Source organism: Zea mays, chromosome 10, assembly GCF_902167145.1.
Source record: "Zea mays cultivar B73 chromosome 10, Zm-B73-REFERENCE-NAM-5.0, whole genome shotgun sequence".
In the NCBI taxonomy this organism is placed as follows: domain Eukaryota; kingdom Viridiplantae; phylum Streptophyta; class Magnoliopsida; order Poales; family Poaceae; genus Zea; species Zea mays.
In genome coordinates, this window is record NC_050105.1 from 146,184,896 (window position 1) to 146,190,866 (window position 5,971).

Here is a 5,971-nt window from a genome sequence, read left to right on the forward strand (position 1 = left end):
TTTTGTTTCCTTTCACGTACAGTATAACAGCTCTGAACGTTGCGCCAATCTTGGAGCTGCTCTGCTCGATCGGGTACAGAACCCAACTACTCCTATCTCTGCTTTCTCCGATTCCATCTTCTTCTCCACGTCTTCGCTGCTAACAGTCATCAGCGTGGAACGAAGAACACTCTGATGGATCATGGAATGCAATCTACAGAAGAGGAGCCTACAGGTATATATAGCTGAGAGATGACTACTAGGCGGCAGGAACTGTCACAAGCACACCATCGACACAAGATGAAGACAGTGGCGGACCTAGGATTTTTATATAGGATGTGCTACAACAAAATTTTTATGTAAAATTCTATCTAATATACATATAATTTCATAGTAAATTTGGTAAACAATTTGATATATAGATATAAAGTTTGACACTCAACAAATAAGCATGAAAATTGCATACATTAAACATAAAGATTGCAATAATACTATTTATCTGGCCTGTATTTCCTCAACGCCATAAAAGTTTCAATTATATCTTCTTCATTCAATTCGAAGAAAATATCCCTCTCGATGTATGTAACAAGACAATCATCCAAAAGACTATCACACATCTTGTTTTTCAATTTAGTCTTCACCAAACTCATTGCAGAAAATGCCCTTTCCACACTTGCTGTCGCCACCGACAAAAGCAATACCAATTTGAGAAGCAAATAAACCATGTCAAACACCTTATGTCTCTTTGTTTCAACAAGCTTAACTGAGAGGTCCACAAGATTAGTTATGTCTTTGAATCTATCATCTTCTCTTATGCCATCAATGTAATTGTCAAGTTGCAAGTCAAGTTTTAACAAATCAGTGCTTGACATGTCATTAGGATAGAAATCAGCTAACTTTCGTACCTTGCGTGCATCAAAAGAAGCAAAAGAGTTAGAAGGATCCAAGGCTGACATACAAGAAAGTAGCTCCAAATTAGCCTCACTAAACCGACTATCAAGCTCTAAGCTAATTTGATCAATGACCCCAATATATACTTCTCTTCTGAAGTGCCATCATTGGTTTGGTTATGAACAAATCGTGATGATCTTCCATAAGGCTTATAATTTCCATCCATAGCAGGAACTTGGATATCATGTTTGTTGCAAAATGAAGTGATTCTTTGAAGGAATTGATCCCAACCATCAAGCCTTAACTGTTGCATTTTTCTCTTTGCCACATTAACAAGTGAAATTGCATTAATAATATCTTGCTCCCTTCTTTGCAAACACACTGATAAATCATTTGTATATCCAAGAATAACAAACATTAAGTGTGCATCAAAAACAAAGTCAAATGACTCAAATGCTCCAAGCATAGAATGTATCCTTGTCCAATCACTTCTAATTGTAGTATCCTCTCCAAGAATCATGAGAACATCTCGAATTACAGGATACATAGTAATTATGTTGCATATAGTTTTGTAATAAGAGCCCCATCGAGTCTCACCAGGCCTAGGCAACCCCATCTCTTGATTCAATCCTCTCCCAGTTTCAATTTCACCACATTCAAGTGATTTAATGAGATTCTCAAGTCTAGCATCTCGAAGCATACCATGACGCTTACAAGAAACTCCAACGATATTCAATAAGAGAGTTACTTGATCAAAAAACCACACACAATCATTATTTCCCTTGGCAACAACAACAAGAACTAGTTGGAGTTGATGTGCAAAACAATGGATATAAGAAGCAGAAGGTGACTCTTGCATGATCAATGTTTTCAATCCTTTAATATCACCTCTCATGTTGCTAGCCTCATCATAACCTTGTCCACGAATTCGTGTCAAAGTCAAGCCATGACTAATAAGTAAAGCTTCAATTGCATCCTTAAGTGATAAAGAGCTAGTATCATCTACATGAACAACTCCAATGAAGTGCTCACATGGCCTTCCCAATGCATCAACATAACGCAAGCAAAGAGCTAGCTGTTCTTTGTGTGATATGTCACTAGACTCATCCGCTAAAATTGCAAATGGCTCTTCCCCAAGCTCTTCAATTATTTTCTTTCTAGTTTCTATAGCGCAACACTGAATAATCTGCTTTTGTATCTTTGGGCTAGTCAAAGTGCAATTACATAGAGCGTTGTTAAGAACATACTTGTTGACCTCTTCACTATTTACAACAAGAAATTTTAAGATTTCAATAAAGTTTCCTCTGTTGCTAGACTCTTCAGTTTCATCATGTCCACGGAATGACAATCCTTGGTGCAAAAGAAACTTCAAACATCGAAGTGAATATGTCAACCTTATCTTATAAAGATTGCGATCATCATCACTCCACTTCTCAATTTTATTATCAATTGCTGCATTAGGATTTATAAACCCAAGATATTTCTCTTCGACTGTCTTATGTGACATAGAACCCACATGTTTTAGAAGTGCTTCAGACCCTTTATTCCAATTATTCCAACCATCTGAAGTAAATGCAGAAGTCCCTTTGCCCTTATTTGCTTTACTTTTGAATAAGTAGCACACAAAGCAAAATGCAGCATCTTTCTTGACACTATATTCAATCCAAGGAAAATTTTGAAACCACACAAAATTAAAATGGCGATCTCTATCTCCAATTTTCCTATTTGGGAATTCATGTGCATATGGTTGAAATGGACCTCTAAGAATATATGCTCTTCGAATTGCATCGTGATCATTAGCATGGTAACTTGTAATAGGTTGTCTTTCACCTGGATCATGTGGAAGACGACTAACATCATAAAGTGTTGGCGGTGACGGTGCAGATGACATTGGATTCACAATTTCTTCATTTATTCTCTCTTCCTCTTGTTCTTGAGGTGTCGACGCAATAAACTTCTGTCTCTTTGCAGCATGATTGCGAAAAAGAGAGGCAATATCTCCCTGCTTCTTCATATTTTAGTCACTACAAAAATAATGGTAGTGAATCAATAATCAATAAAATAAAAATCAACATCAGAGCTGAGGGGCGTGATGTTTCTGCGTAGTGCGCACCTGTATGCGGTAGGCCGTGGGCGTTGCAGGTTGCAGCCTGCAGGATCCGATGTCTTTGCAACTTGCAAGATAGATGCCGTTGGGTTGGGCCTTGCCCCTTGGCCGTTGCAGAAATGTAGAACGACTTAACGAGCAGAGCTGGGAGGCTGCCAGGCTGGGAGCGTCAGGCGGACAGCGGCTCAGCGCGTCTGCGCGTGGCGGCGTGGGGCCTGGGCGCCTGGGGTGTTCGGTGTTCCTGTCGCCGGCTCGCCGCTATCGCTGACGGCCAGATCGCCACTTCGCCAGACGCGGAGTCGCAGGTCGCCAACCGCCAGGAATTGAGTCGGAAGCCGAACGAGATCAAGAATTTGGAACGACGGTCTGGCATCGGGTGGACGGGATGGCCGGGCGGGGTCCCAGGTGGGCCTGGCTTAGGGTGTGCCAGGGCCCACCCGGACCCCCCTGTGGGTCCACCCCTGGATGAAGATGTTACCAAGGATAAGGGAGTTTCTGATCTGGAAATTGAGGACGCCGTGCTGGAAGCTGAGGTTGGGCCGACAAAGGAAAAGCGCAACCGGAGGCCCAATGTTCGCCTATGTGGCCCAGAGTGGAGAGCGTGAGTTGCTGCCTGGAAGATAAATAGTGTGCCATCACTGTGTTCTTGTAAGAAGAATTTGGTGAACAAACTCCTACCTAAATAATATTCCCTGCCGCCTCCTATCTTCTTCTGCCTTCCTCCTCTCTACCCCTTCTCCACGCTTACTGTTACATTTGGTATCAGAGATCGTCGATTCCTTGGGCACGCCGATCTGGAACCGCAAGCCGACCACGGCTACTTCACCAGGCTCCAGCGACGTCGTGGTGTCATGGATCCGTCCTCCAAGATTTTGCTTGATGAGATCGAGAAGAAGCTGACGACGATGGACCTCAAGTGGGATCAGCGCTTCGTCGACTTCAAGCGCTCCAGGGATGAGCGTCTCGTCGTGCTAGAACAGACATGTTCCGACTTCGAGAAATGGCGGTCGTCTGTGGATGCGGCTCTGAACGACGTCAAACTCTTGCTTCGCAAGATGAACAAGCAGTGGGATCAGGCGCTGCTGGAACACTCTAGCTCTGATCAGGGTCTGCTTCGTCGTCCTGATCCGCATTCCGATCAGTCACCGCCGATGCTCCACCCTGATGGCCCAGTTGGGCACCGCGAGGATTTACACAACCGGGAGCAGGGTTTTGGGTCGGTCACGACCCTTATCCCTAGCTCGGTCAAGGGTACGCACAATATCCCTCCTCCACCCCCAATCACCCCACACTATCATGGATCATTGTTGGATCAGTTTGGCAGTCGTGCGCGTCCTTCTGAGTCCCTCGGTCGTTCGTTAGGGAAATTGCCGAAACTGCCGTTTCCGGGTTTTGATGGCACTAACCCAGGGCTTTGGATCTCTCATTGTGAAAACTACTTTGATATGTATGATGTTGAACCTACTGCGTGGATCCGTGTGGCATCGATGTACATGACACCTCAGGTGGCTTGCTGGTTCCAAGCAGTCGAGCTCAAAAATCCACATATGTCCTGGCCTATGCTATGTCGTATGTTGCATGATAGGTTTGGGCGTGATCAGCTTCAGTCATTGTTGCGACATCTCTTCGTATACACCAGACTGATAGTATCACTGAATATCAGGAGCGTTTTGTGACTTTGGTAGATCAACTTGCTGTATATCAGTCAGTTCCAGACCCACTGTTTTTCGCTACACGTTTTGTAGAGGGTTTATGTAGTGACATTCGTGATGTAGTCATGCTTCAAAGGCCTTTGGATTTGGATATTGCTTGTTCCTTGGCATTGTTGCAGGAAGAGGTGGCCCCTCCAGTGGGACGTCAAGATCATCGCAAGTTGGACTTTCGCTCCTGGTCCAAGCAATCTGCGCCGAATCCCTTACCACTACCTCCTCCACCTCAAGCAACGGTTCCTAAATCTGAACCAAATCCGAAGCATTTTGATCATTCCATTGCTGCCGACAGTAAACTGGGGGCTCTCAAGGCCTATCGCAGGGCTCGTGGACTGTGTGAGAAGTGTGCAGAAAAATGGCACCATGGTCATACGTGTAGTGCAACGGTACAGCTGCACGTATTGCAAGAAGTGTGGGATTTATTGTCTGATACACCGGTGTCTGATGCTGCGGGTGCCACAAATTCTACTGAAGAGTCAATTCTTATGTCACTTTCTCCTGAAGCTGTGTCAGAGTCATCTACTAAGAGATCCATGCAGTTTATTGGTCACATGTGTCAGCAGGATATTCTGATTCTGGTGGATTCAGGCAGTAATGGAATGTGAACCCATAACCCCAATCAGAGTTGGGTGAGATGTATTAATAGACTTGTGTAGTTGGGCCTGGCCCATTGCACAAGGGGTGAGATGGTAATTACATGGGAAAGACCCCAAACCCTAGACGAGAGCTCTAGGTATTCTAACACCCCCCGCAGTCGCAACTCTATCCTGTACAGATGTTGAGACTGGATCGAAAGTCTAAAAATACACTCGACGGTAACCCCTTGGTGAAGATGTCGGTGAACTGCAGCGTGGTGGGGACGCTGAGAACCCGAACGTCACCGGCAGCGACACGTTCGCGGACGAAGTGCAGGTCGATCTCCATGTGTTTCGTGCGCTGATGCTGCACGGGGTTGGTGGAGAGGTAGACCGCGCTGACGTTGTCGCAGTAGACGAGGGTAGCGCGCTGGAGGGGACTGTGGAGCTCGTGGAGGAGCTAGCGCAGTCAGGAGGCCTCTACGACGCCGTTGGCCACGGCGCGGTACTCGGCCTCAGCGCTGGAGCGAGAGATGACGGGCTGTCGTTTGGCGGCCCAAGAGATGAGGTTGGCACCCAGGAACATGGCGTAACCGAAGGTGGACCGGCGCGTGTCGGGACAGCCAGCCCAGTCAGCATCGGTGTAGACCATAAGCTCCGACGTCGGGGATGGTCGGAGTAGGAGGCCGTAGTCGAGGGAGCCGCGGATG